At 45.2% G+C, this 13,739-nt stretch overlaps 1 long non-coding RNA gene across 4 annotated transcripts in view; it reads left to right on the top strand.

The window, feature by feature from the left end:
- Positions 1-13,739, top strand: part of LOC121043537 (uncharacterized) — a 59,972-nt gene that overhangs the window by 45,623 nt on the left and 610 nt on the right. For 2 of the 4 annotated variants that reach the window (XR_005796887.1, XR_005796885.1), the window contains 2 exons: positions 7,147-7,376; positions 10,823-13,457. This is a non-coding gene — a long non-coding RNA (uncharacterized LOC121043537). Of the gene's footprint in view, positions 1-7,146; positions 7,377-10,822; positions 13,458-13,739 lie in introns of those variants that run through there. The other 2 variants (XR_005796888.1, XR_005796886.1) reach the window with 2 other exon arrangements.

The raw sequence follows: 13,739 nt of genomic DNA, 5'->3' as shown, positions 1-13,739 counted from the left end.
AATAAACTCTTAAAATTTTTAATAGGCCCCACTTTATCTTTTAACACATGCAAGGTAGTGGGTGGTCTGAACAGCCAAAAGGGACAACAAAGAGAGACTTCAACTGGGCACATAGCACAGGTTGCAGGAACCACGTTACTCCTGCCACTACTAAGAGGTTAGCAAATGTGGGTGCTGTAGGGGAGGACAATATTTTCCTCTATCTTATTAGGTTTATTATCTGGGGACTGTGAATTAAACTGACAAAAGACAGATTAACAGGAAAAAAGGTTTATTTTGTATGCACAGGGGTGTGAGGACTCACAGAAAAGAATGAAAACCCCAAAAAGTGGTTAAGCGGAGGAGCTTATATACCCCCCCCTTTTTTTAAGAGAGAGAGAGAACATGGGCAGGAGAGAGGAGTAGAGGGAGGGAGGGAGAGAGAGAGAGAGAGAGAGAGAGAGAGAGAGGATCTTAAGGAGGCTCCATGGATGATCGCACAACCCAGGGATCATGACCTGAGCTGAAATCAAGAGTCAGATGCTCACTCAACCAAGCCAACCAGGTGTCCATTCACATACCATTTTTAAAAAGGGTGGTAAGCTATGGGGAGATGATAAGACAAAGGAAAGAGGATTTGAACTTCTAGAGGTGGCTAATTGTGCAAAGGTAAACATATGGGTGGCACAAAGGGAAGACAATGTTTAGGAAGGTTTGCAATGCACGTTCAAGTTTTACAATAATTCTGCGACACAGGCACCGTCATGACCTCCACTTACTGCTGAGGGAACAGGTCTACAGAGATTGAGTCACTCGGCCAAGGACACAGAATCAGATATAAATCGGGTCATTTGATTCAAAAGCCTGTGTGCTTTCCACCTTGCAAAAATAAGATTTATGATTTTTTCTCGATTTTACAAATATCACTCGCTCACAGGAAAATTGGGAAGCATATGAATGTGAAAGATAACCTAATTATACCACTTATGCACATTTAGTTGAGATTGTACAGTGCTCATAGTTTTGCGTCCTGCTTACTTAACATGTTCTAAATATTTCTTCATATCATTAACAATTAGTCATTCACGTCATTTTTAAGGCAATCACAATATCCCATCCTATGACTGTGTCACATCACCCGTTGTCAGACATGTAACTTTGTTCTGATTTTTTACACCATCAAGAGCAAGATGGCCATCTTCGGAGATAATCTCTCATTTACATTTCTTACTATGTCTTGGCGGGGGAGCAGATTCCTGGGAAGGAAATTTCTGGGTTAAAGGGCAAGAATGTTTAATGGACATTATGAGGCATTAAAATAGCGCACTTTGCCTTTGTAAATAAGGATTACTTTCTAAGACTCAGTTTAAAAATCAAGGTAAAATGGTGAGCATTTTGGCTAAGAACGACTAACCGGCCATCAGGTTTATTTAGTACTACTTTTCTAACCAGTAGGGGGCAGCACAAACAAATACCAGCGGAGAGCCTCCTTGGCCATGAATTTGACATTTGTGTGGCATTTGTCGCCAAACTTCCTTTGTTAAATTTAGGAACAACAAAGCCACCAAATTTACAAGCAAGAGCCAGAAAGGAAAATCTAGTTTACTTGAAAGATTTACAGCTTTCAGGAATGTTCCAGAAGACTGATACAGATGGCGAAGGGCTGGAGGGAAAAGGCTCTTTCTGAGACATAGGCTTGCACAGGAGGCTAGGAAAGCAGGTCAGGGTGGGAGCAGCAGCATGAAGAATGGTTCTTGTCAGTGGAGCTGGTCAGTGGGCATTTCACGCCAGGCAAGAGGTGCCTGCAGGCTGGGAAGTGAGTTTATCTTGCCCAACAGGATAGCCAGAGGAAGAAGGAGGCACGTGACCGCCAGCCTTTGGAACAGCAGGCACAAGGTCAGTGATGCAAGGAAGGAAGAGTTAATGAATCACAGAGAAATTTGCTGTGTCAAACTGATGACAAGGGGTGGGTAAGCGTCAGTAAGAAATGGAGTGCAATGTACCTGGGGCCGGGGTTGTTAACCTAGGCATTTTGTGCCATGGACAGCATCTTCAGGAATTCTGTGCATACTCTGAATTTTTGCCGAATTTATACAGAAAGACACACAGGTTTTTCCAGGGGTGGGGAGGGGATGAATCTCTAGCTTGAGGGAGTCTACAACCTCCCCCCAAAATTGGGAACAAGTGATCTGTGTGTATTCCCTCCATTTCTAGGATCAAAGGCGACTCTCTCCCCAGAGCCAAACTTCTTCTGCCCTGTTCCAAAGGGACATCTCACCCTGCAAGTGGCAGAATAGCCTGCCTGGATGGAGCGGTAGAGTCCCCCGGGCTAACACGTGGGTTGTGATGGAGGCTTAGCAGGAGGGTGTCTGCATCAGGGGACAGAGACTAATGCTCAGGGAGAAGCTCTATGGCACAGCAGAAAGCAGGGAGCGTCCAGGTGAATCTATCAGGGCATTATTTCTGTTTAGAGACATTCTCTCTCTTCTAAAAGTTCAATTCCTCCCCCCGGAGCCTGGCAGTCCCCAGGGCTGTTTACAACTGTTGCTGGAAGAGCCTTATTGGCTCACTAGGAGTTTCATGCCGGAGCCCCGTGATCTCTTTGTCATATCCAGATTCTTCTGAAGGATTAAAAAAATAGGTGCTTGTTATGGCATTGTCCAAAGTGGCAGAAATCTGAGCACAATCTGAGGGTTCACCAATGGTACTACTGCTGTGATCTGCTTTTCACCCACATTTTACTTCTGGCCAAGGTGCAGATTTTCCACACCAAGCAATTCTCTAGCTCTGTGGACACCAACGAGGTGCCCTACACGGCAATTGAAGCCTGACACTAATTACCCAGAGTTAGTCCGGATCACACAGGGGAAGGGCCCGGTCCCAAAAGACTGCCCCCCTCACTTCAGATGCCAATCACAAGTAATGGTTGACCTACCACTTTGCCCACACTTCTGTCTGACCTGGCTACAGATTGGGGGTTCCTGGGACACACTCTTCAGGTTTGATAATTTGCTATAAGGACTCACAGAATCCAGGAAAACATGTTAATTGCAGCTACCAGTTTATTATAAACAATATTATAAAGGCTACAAATGAACAGCCAGATGAAGTGCCTATGGCCAGGTCTGGAGGGATCCTGAACACAGGAGTCTCTGTTCCCGTGGAGTTTGGGGTACATCGCTCTCCTGGGAGTTTGGGGTGCATGGATGTGCTTACCAGCCCAAATAGTCTCCAAGCTCCTTAATATGGGGTTTTTATGGAGGTTCCTAGACATAGGCACAATTGATAGAATCATTTGCCAGTGATTAATTCAGTCCCCAGTTTCCCTCCCCTCCGTGGAGGTGGGGTTGGGGGTGGGAACAGGGTTGAAAGTTTCAAGCTTCAAATAACATGGTTGGTTCCTCTGGCAACCAGCCCCCTCTTCCTGAAATTATCTAGGGGCCCACTAAGGGTCACCTCATCAGCATAAACTAAGGTAATGCGAGGGTGCCTCTGTGGCTGAGTCAGTTGAGCATCTGACTCTTGATTTCGGCTCCAGTCATGATCCCAGGGTTGTGGAATTTAGCCCCACGTTGGTCTCCTCACTGAGCGTGAGCCTGCTTAAGATTCTCTCTCTCTCTCTCTCTCTCTCTCTCCCTCTAACCCCTCCCTCAGCTTGTGCGCACTCTCTCTTTCTGAAATAAAAGAAAAATAAAAAGACTTTGTAATGAATAATAAAAATGCTCCTCTCAGCCCATTACTCAGGAAATTCCAAGAGTTTTATTTATTTATTTATTTATTTAAAAGAATGTTTTAATGTTTATTCATTTTTGAGAGAAAGGGGGAGAGAGAGAGAGCGAGAGAGCGTGCTCCAGCCAGGGAGGGGCTGAAAGAGTGGGAGACACAGAAGCCAAAGCAGGCTCCAGGCTCTGAGCTGTCAGCACAGAGCCTGATGTGGGGCTCCAACTCATGAACCTTGAGATCGTGATCTGAGACGAAGTTGGACACTTAACCGACTGAGCCACCCAGGCCCTCCCCAAGGGTTTTAGAAGCTCTGTGCCAGGAACCAGGGAGGAAGACAAAATATATATTTCTTATTATATCACAAGAGCACAAAATAATGAAGTTATAGAACAAGTTTATCTGTATTATGAAATATTAGATAGCTTTTTAAAAAAATGTAAGATCTATATGCTGTGACCTATGAAATAAGTGTTCATGACATTTTCTTAAGTGAAAGGTTGGAGTGTAGTATATAAGGCAGAGAAGGCCAAACATTTTCTGTAAAGGGCCAAATAGCAAATATTTCAGGCTCTGCCATTGCAGTGCAAAAGCAGCTGTAGACAATATGTAACCAAATAGGCTTGTCTGTGTTTCAATAAAACTTTATTTATAAAAGCAGGCAGTGAGTCAGAGCAGTCACGGTTCACCATGATTTGCTGACACTTGACACAGGGTCTTTGAAAAGGGTTTTTTGAAAAGAACCCTTGTATGTTCTGTACATGTTTTGTAAAGATAGGCTCCGAACTGTTAATACTGGTCACCTTGAAGAGAAAAGTGGTGAAATGGGGAGCAGGAAAATTATTCATTTTTTCTTTATTCGGTTCTCTTTTGTTTGACTTGAAATGGAACACATGTATTGCTTTTGGAATTTCTTTTTGAGATTCCTAAAATGACATAACAAAGCATTTGGATTTTTCAACTGTACGGGAGTGCCTCTGGCCGTATCATCTTGGAATAGTTTTGATTTGATTCAAAGAGGTTTTAGTTGACCGCAAGCTCCAGACAAACTTGCAATTTCTTAAACCTAGTGCAGTTTGAAAAGGGATAATGAAAATGTGATTTTATGATAAATAAAGGAGACGGTCTCAATGTTCTTTGTACCAGGCAAGTCACAATGCAGGGCTATCTTTTGAGTTTGGGATGCTGGGTTTTAAGGCAGGTATGGACAATCTAGATTATTGCTTGGAGACAGAGCCGGGAAAAGTGAAGGGTGTGGAAGTTCTGCGAAGAGGAGCACGGTTAGCCTGGAGAAGAGTGCATGGGCGTGGGGGAGGCGATAACCTTCACCTAGTGGAGAGTGGAAAGGACCCGCTCACCCAAGCTCCAGCATCTGTACCTGAACCACTGTGACCCATCATCTCCTGTCAAGCAGAGGAGGGTCCAGCCACCAGGGGTACTGAGTGAGAGCAGGCTAGATGTTTCTTACGTGGCCCTTCCTGACGTACTTCGGAACATGCTGGTCTCTGCAGCACTGGGGTCAGCCGCTATGGTGGTTCAGCACTTGAGCTCTGGGGTAGAAAGACCTGGGTTTGCAGTTGGCCTTGCCTCTGGAGGGCCCAGCCACCTTGTGGAAAGTTTCTGAACCTCTCTAAGCCTCTGATTTTCTTCTGTAAAGGAGAAAGAGTTAATAATGATAATGATAATGATAATAATAATAATAATAATAATAATAATAATACCTATTTCATAGGGTTACCATGAGAACCAAATGAGTCAATACACAGCATTTCCCATGATGCCTGGCACAACAAATAAGTGCTTACTAACTGTTAATAGTTTGTTGTCATGGTTATTATTGCTCGGGTTGTTACTACGACAACTGCCAGATTACTTTTAGTTTCCTCCTGAAGTTGTGTTTGACAGGCCTGCCTCCTTAAGCTTACAACTTTTTACCCCACACTCCATGGTCTTCTTTGGCAAAACCAAGCTGATTAGCGCTTGGCTGCTTGGCTTTCTCTGGGTCTCAGTTTTCTCATCTAGAAAAGAGATTTCATCGTACTGTTGTGCCTCTCCGGTAAGGCAGGTGATGCATGAAAGATGCCAGGGATATGTACCCAGAGAGCACAGAGAAGGTGGCAGAACACCCAAAGCCTGGAGCTCTGCACCTCACCTTTCTGCACACCACGCTCCTGCTTTTCTGATCACGTAGGTTTCTTCCTTTACAGAACATATGGGCACTTCTGTCCAGGTGCCCATCTGGGCTGGTAATGTTCTGACATACTCCTGGTGTCATTAAAGCATCATTTCCCATGTATGCGTCACAGCCACAGCTGAAAGCAGGAGCTTGGAGAGCTGGGATCTGTCCTATGTATTCTCAAGTGATAACTATTAATAAGAGATGTATTAAAAACTAGTAATAGATGCTGAACTCAAGGAGATTGCTGTGCGTCAGATATGGGCCTAGATGCCTTCACATCGAATTAAAATTTAATAATATCACAGCACCCTGCAAGGCAGCTACCAATGTTCCCGCTTCATTGATGAAAAACAGGGTTCAGGAAAGTACTTAAGCAGCTTCAGTGATTAAGTACCGTTCGAGCACATTAAGAGGCAGACTCTTTCTTTTTCTTTCAGTGCTACACAGAGCATCAGTACGCAGTAGATGCAGGCTGAACAAGAAGGAAAGTACCTTCAGTGCCCCTCTCTGAATGAATCGGAGATTTTAAAAATTGTTCTTTCTTTTTTTTAATTGTTCAAGTTTATTTATTTATTTTGAGAGACAGACAGTGAGCAAGCGAGGGGCAGAGAGAGAGAGAGAGGGATAGAGAGAATCCCAAGCAGGCTCCACACCATCAGCATGGAGCCCGATGCTGGGCTCAAACGCACAAACTGTGAGATCATGAGCTTGGCTGAAACCAAGAGTCAAACGCTTAACCGACTAAGCCACCCAGGGGCCACTAAAAATTGTTGCTTCTAAAAGCATTCGAGTTAAAGTGAACACACACACACATACACACACACACACACACACACACACACACACACACATACACACACTGTATGAGAGTGTGCACTTGAACCTTTCTGGCATCTGTTTCTCAAACAGGCGGAGAGCTCACCGGGAACTGAGCCAGGGGCAGTGAGGGAGGGGAAGCAGGAGGCCCCAGCAGGGCCCAGGTTTCCTGCAGGGAAATCCAGGGGCTGAGTGTCCCTGCTTCCTTCTGGCCAATTGTTCGTGGGAAGGAAGGCTAGGGCCTCCTGTTCTTTCTCCAGAATCCCATGATGCCCACTCTTAAGCAAGCAAGAAGAAGTCACCCCCTCACCCTGCCCCAGAGCTCTCCACATCTTCCCCTACTTAGGGGGCTGTGGGGATGGGGTGCAGCTTCCTTCAGTTCTTCCTTGATGGCAAGGACATGAAGCTTTAGCCTATCGTTTTCTTAACAACTCATTTTCTGAACCCTACAGCACCTAAGGCATCTTGGGGTGGCCCAGATGTAACTGGGCTCATTCTTTCCTCCAATAACCGGAAAAAAAAATACTCTGAGACCTGCCCATCCGCACAGAGGACTCAGCAAAGGAGAGAGACCAGCACCATCTTGGATCGCCTGCCGCCTGCCTCCTCCCCATCACCTCTAGCCCCATCCTCACTGATGCTGGGGGCCACCTTCAGCTCTGTGCACCACTTGGCCCCGAGGGTAAGGAAGGTTCATGTAGTTCTCCCTCAGTTTTACTTCCTGTATTTTTCTGGGCTAACAGACTTACATCACAAAGCAAACACACTCATCTGAATTATTAATAAAGTCGTTACAAGCACAAATCCTCAAGTCAAACTGCCCAGGTTTGTATCCCAGTTGTGCCTCCTACCAGCTGTGTGGTTCCCCGTGTCTCATTTGTAAAAAGGAGATAATAAATAATACCAATGGGATTATTGTGGAGATTAAATGACCCGGTACTTGTAGGGGGCTCAGAACCATGCCTGGTGCATAGTTAGCACCAGATGATCAGCTATGAAATAATTGTCAGAGTGTCTAGGATGTCTCTGACTTTGACCGGGTCAGTTTCGTGTTGCTGGGGCCTCTGCCCTGCCCTGACCCTGGGGAGCGACTGGGTTTTTTTTCTTCCCTTACAGGATTCCAGGGTCTGTCCAACATGTGTACATCTCGAGTTGCAAGGGGAAAACAGAGAATTCTTGTTACTTAATTATGGAGACCACTTTCCGCTTCCTTTATTTCTGCTTCCTCATTGTGGTCTGAGCTCTTTTATATTGTTCAATCTCCATATTTTTCTAAACAAAAGATCAGTCCACTGCTCCCCTCTCTCACCCCTGGGACAATAGCGAATATCCCTAAATGTGCACACAATGCAGAAACAGCCGTGGCCAGTAGTTTAATAATACTTTGGGACGCCTGGGTGGCTCATTCAGTTAAGCATGCGACTCTTGATTTCAGCTCTGGTCATGATCTCACAGTTTGTGGGATCGAGCCCCGTGTCAGGTCCAGCACTGACCTCCCTCCCCGCACCCTACCTGCTTGGAATTCTCTCTCTCCCTCTATCTCTCTGTGCCCCCCAAAATAAATAAGTACACATTTGAAGTAATAATAATAATAAAAATAATAATAATAAAATACTTTTGCCTTTGTAGGGGAAGGAAACTTTTCCTCCACCCTCTCAGATTCCAAGACTCAGGATTGTGAACTAAGCTGACAAGTAACAGAAGAACAGGAGAAAAGCACACACCTTTTATTCAATGTTAATATTTTTATGTAGCATGGGGATCTTCATAGAAAAGAAATGAAAATCTCAAAGAAGCAGTGTGATTAGGGGGCTTAGTTGCCACTTTAACATTTAAAGGCAATAAATCTCCAAAAAGGGGTTAGACGAAGGAAAGGGTTTTGGACCTCTGGGGGTGGCAACTTGTTGGACAATGACTAGGAAATAAATGGGGGAAACTGAGGCAAAATAAGGGCTGTTTATTGTGCAGGCTCACCTCAAGGTCAGCTCTCCATCTTAGGCAATGAGAATGTTCCTTACTTCCTGGTACCAGGAGGGCATCTTTCGCAGGGGAAATTTATGCCCTGCTTTTAGGCAGAGAGGGGTACTGGAGTGTGAACGAAGAAGAGGCATTTCTGCTGACTCTGCGGAAATTTCCATGAGGAAGGATTCTGAAGCATCCGCTGCCCTCCAGGGAGGGTGGAGAGCAAGAAGATGAGAGAGAACGTGACTTAGGTCACATATTAGGGGCTGCTGGGAATCCTGGTCAAGCTGCCGAATCTCCTGAGAATTTACCCTGGAGAAAAGGGGGTCAATTAGGAGCGATGCCCTGTAATCCAGGCGGAGACAGTGAGGGCCTGGGTGGAGGAAGTGTGCGTCTGTGGAGAGGCGATTGCAAGAGGGTCTTAAAAGTGAACATAAACCTATAAATCTTGACGTGCGATTGGTTGTGAATCGGGGGGATAAATTCAAAAAAGAAGTTTAACTTTTGGAATTTGTCAAAACTGGAGGTATTTTAGAGCTAGAAGGGCTCCCTCACACACACACATATTTTACAGACGAAAAGTTGGATCCAACAACTTGCCTGCAGCAGTAAATCATGTTAATTCTAGGTCTCAGAGCCAGAAGTTAGATCTCTGGATCCTCTAGCTGGATCCCCAATTTCTCCTGTTCCTTCCATGCAAATAAGAGGCCAATGCCAACCCTGGGCTTCAGTAAATGGCACTCAGATAATCACTAGGGCTTGTACCTCGCTGGCCCATCTCAATCACTAGGACACTAGTTTTAGGAAGACAAACACTTACATCAGGTTTCTCAGCCTCAGCATTTATTGACATTGTGGGCCAGATGGTTCTTCATTGTGGGTTGTAGGACCTTGCCATTAGATGCCATTGGCAACCTCACCCTTTCTCCCCACCCCCAGGTGTGAGAGTTAAAAATGCTTCTAGGGGTGCCTGGTGGCTCAGTTGGTTAAACTTCCCACTCTTGATTTCGGCTCAGGTCAAGATCTCACGGTTCGTGGGTTCAAGCCCCACCTCAGACTCTACACTGCCAGCACAGAGCCTGCTTGGGATTTTCTGTCTCCTTCTCTCTCTGCTGCACACCAACTCCCCACCCCCCTGCTCATGCTCTCTCTCTCTCTCTCTCTCTCAAAAAAGAAATAAAAATAAACATTAAAAAAATGTTTCTAGGGGCGCCTGGGTGGCGCAGTCGGTTAAGCGTCCGACTTCAGCCAGGTCACGATCTCGCGGTCCGTGAGTTCGAGCCCCGCGTCAGGCTCTGGGCTGATGGCTCGGAGCCTGGAGCCTGTTTCCGATTCTGTGTCTCCCTCTCTCTCTGCCCCTCCCCCGTTCATGCCCTGTCTCTCTCTGTCCCAAAAATAAATAAACGTTGAAAAAAAAATTAAAAAAAAAATGTTTCTAGACGTTGTTGAATGTCCCAGGCAAGGTGGAGGTGGGGGTACAAAATTGCTCCTGGGTGACAACCAAGGTCTTATATCAGTGTGCTTACAGTGAGTTTCAACATTGCATGGGCCAAAAAACCTAAAATCTTAAAAGATGAAGCTCTTAGATCATTCATTGAGAAAGAAATGATTCCTATTTTCCAAATAACCATTAGAAAGGTGATTTGTTCATTCATTCAACAACAGGGATTGTGTATATACTGTGTGCCAGGAGCTATGGAAGTCTTTGGAGAGATGGGGGTAAATGCGATGGCTTTAAAGAGTTGACAGGCAAGAGCAGTGATGTGAAAATAAATGCTCACCTCTAGGACAGAAAGAGTCCCACAGGGAGTGGGAGAAGGGGGAGAAGCCGGGCAAGACATGGGCCGTCAGATGGGGTAGCATCTTGCTGTACACATCAACCTATAAACTGAGCCCCGGAGAGCCTGGGCTTTGAAGTCAGATGCACCTGTGTCTGAACCTCGGGTTAGTATGACTTGGGCAAATTGTTTTCTTAACCTCAGTTTCCTTATCTGTCAAATGGAGATAATAACAATACTCGGTTCATGGTTGTTTTGAAGATTTCAGTGAGATAATGCGTGTAAAGCTCTCAGCACAGAGCTCGGGACCTGGTAAGCACTCAACAATGCTAGAGAAGTTTCACTAATCATTTCGGTTATGCTATTTTATGATTATTTCGTTTTACAGAATTTTCTTAAGGAGGCTCCACACCCAATGTGGGGCTTGAACTCACGACCTTGAGATCAGGAGTCGCATATGCTACCGACTGAGCCAGCCGGGCACCCCTCTTAGTTTATACTTAAGAACAACGTTGTGCTCTAGGCAGAAAAGCACATCCGTCATCCCCAAAGAGAGGAGTAAGTCATCGAGGCAGTTATTTTAGCTTCAGCCACCTGATGGACTCTTATTTATGGCTTCTTCGTTGTACGTATGCTTGGTTTTGAGGTGTCTTACCAATAGTATTACTAAGTCCTTCATTTCCTATATGCACAAAAGCAGTGAGATTGTTGAACGTGCCACTTAAGAGATGTATCTGCTCATAATGGAAATGAGAGCAAAGATTATTTTTTTAAAGTTGAAAGTGAGAAAATGCAAAATTCTCCATGTGCCTTTGAGGCAAAGCATTGGAGAGTGGGGATGACGATACATATAAAGTGCTTAGAAACAACCTTTGCACATAGTAAGCACCCAAGAAGTATCTTCCATTACCACCACCACCACCATCATCATCATCATCATCATCATGCGGAACAAGGAGGGAATCATATAGTATATGGAAGATTTTGAGCTGATGCACTCTGCAGTTACAGCCAGAGGCAAGGACAACTGAAAAGCAAATTGGAGAAAATCCCAAGGATGTGGCCACAGCTGAGCATCAGCCTTGGCGACCTCATGCAAATTTAGGACCCTGCTGGGGATTGGAGAACACAAGGGCTTAGCTTATGGGAAGTGGAAATTGCCATTGGGCGATGTTTGTTGCAAACCATGGAGGTCCCATGGATTTAAGGTTCATTTAAATGTGTTCCTTGGGTGATCGGGCTCTGGATCCCATAAGGTCTCTGAGACACTCAGGGACACCATCTGGGGCAGAAGGGTCATTTGCCTAAACAGATTTCCAAATTGCGAAGGAGAAGAATGTATGAGAGCAGCAAGGAGCGTGGTGGCTTTGCACGTGGATACTGCAAATGTAAACTCTTATTGGACACCTCAGACTGATAAATTTTATATCAACCACTCACCTTTGTTGAGCATGTATGATGCGCCCAGACTGTGTTCTAAGTATATTTCGTGGACGTTCACCCAAACTCTAAGAGCGAGATACTGTTGTGTTCCCATGTTACAGATGTGGAATCTGAGGCGCAACTTGCTTAAGGGATCCAGCCAGTCAATTTTGCAAGCAAGAGGTCAATCAGGCAGTCTGCCTCCAAAGCGCATGCTTTTACCTAACTGATTTACAAATGTCCTTTTAACATGACCTATTTTTAAGCATAAAAGTTTCCACATTATCATGACACCTATCACTCTTAGGGAAGCATGGCTGTTGAAGGCGAGGAGAAAGCCATTTGATTTAGAAAGAAGCACATCATTGACCCTTGAGTGGGTGGTTTCTGCAAAGCACTGGGATGGCAGCCAGACTGTCAGGGCTTACCGGAGTCAAGGGAGGTGAGAGAAGGAAGGCCTCCATGTATATATCACTTCCGGGAGTTTGGCAGTAATAGGCGAGAAAGAACTAGAATTACAGCTACAGGGAGCAGCCGACCATGTGAAGGCTTGTTTTTTTTTCTTCTCCCCAAGGTGATTGAAGACACATTGGAAAGAAGGAGAGGGTGCTGGTGGGGGGGAAGAAGATAAAGATGTTGAAGAGGAAGGCAAGATGTTGCGAATAAACATCTGGGAAGGGAGAGCACTCGGGGTTAGAGAGCAGAGGGTTTGAAGTCCGGCTGAATTTGGAAGAGATGTTTTGGGTTTTACTTGTTAGTGATCCCCTGATGAATCATGGTTTAAATTTTCCATTATCTGGACTCACCTTGTCCTGAAAGCCCACATTCTCCTGGTGTGGATGGTCCGTTATCTAATTTTAGGAGAAGTGGGTGTGTGTCCCACAGCTGTTACTCGATAGCTGTGTGTTCTTGGACAGATAAGTCTCTTCTTGTCTCTGAGCCTCAATTTCCCCATCTGTGGAGTGGCGGAGGCCAACTACAGGTCCTGGGTCCTTCCACCTGCAACGGGATGAACTTCCGATATGAACAGAAAAATATCCTGCCATTTTAGGGAAGAGATTAATTCCCTTATTGTGTGATTTTTGTTTGGGTGGGAGAAGCAACCACAGTCGCTTCCCTCTGCAGGAGAGCGGGTGATTTGACCAGAACTTAAAGTGGGTCTGCATTATTTATAAATGTGTGTAATGTTCGTTCAAATGGATTAATTTGTTACCAAGATTCTAAGGGCATCATTCTAAATACTATAAAAACGTATGTCCTTCACTAGCCATATACATACCTGAGGCTCAGGTATGCTCTCTGGTTGCTGGAGAGAAGTGCACTGTCATTTGAATACACAAGTCCACCCACTGGGAGTGGGATTGCCAATCTCCCTAAGAGCCTAGTTCTCAGGAAGGAGGACAAAAGGGTGTACTTTTGCTGCCAACCACCTGTTGTTAACAGCATTTAATGAGTAGAATTTCCCCCACCAGAACTATAACTCGACAGATGCATAGAGTGCCTACTGTGTGTCAGGCACCAAACAGGAAAATGGGGACCGTAGATATCAGTCTTGCTGATCAAAGCCTGTAACCACAATAAAAACACAAAACAGGAAACCATGACAAGTATCTGACTATCTGGTGTGCAGCCATTTGGAACACAAGGGGTGCAGCGCGTCAGCTAGAGGTGTGTGTGTGTGTGTGTGTGTGTGTGTGTGTGGTCAGTATGGAATAATAAATAGGTGGTATAATAGGGTAGAAGTGTTTGCAGCAGGCACCCAGGAGAGGCCTGCACAATTATGCCTTTATCTCGTTATGGATAGATTATTGCTCAAGAATACTTATATCTACTGATCCCGCAGCTCCAACAACACACACACACACACACACACACACACACAC

Source organism: Herpailurus yagouaroundi, unplaced genomic scaffold (genome assembly GCF_014898765.1).
Source record: "Herpailurus yagouaroundi ecotype Mexico unplaced genomic scaffold, PumYag 187, whole genome shotgun sequence".
Classification (NCBI taxonomy): domain Eukaryota; kingdom Metazoa; phylum Chordata; class Mammalia; order Carnivora; family Felidae; genus Herpailurus; species Herpailurus yagouaroundi.
This window is presented reverse-complemented; position numbering and strand designations above follow the sequence as displayed.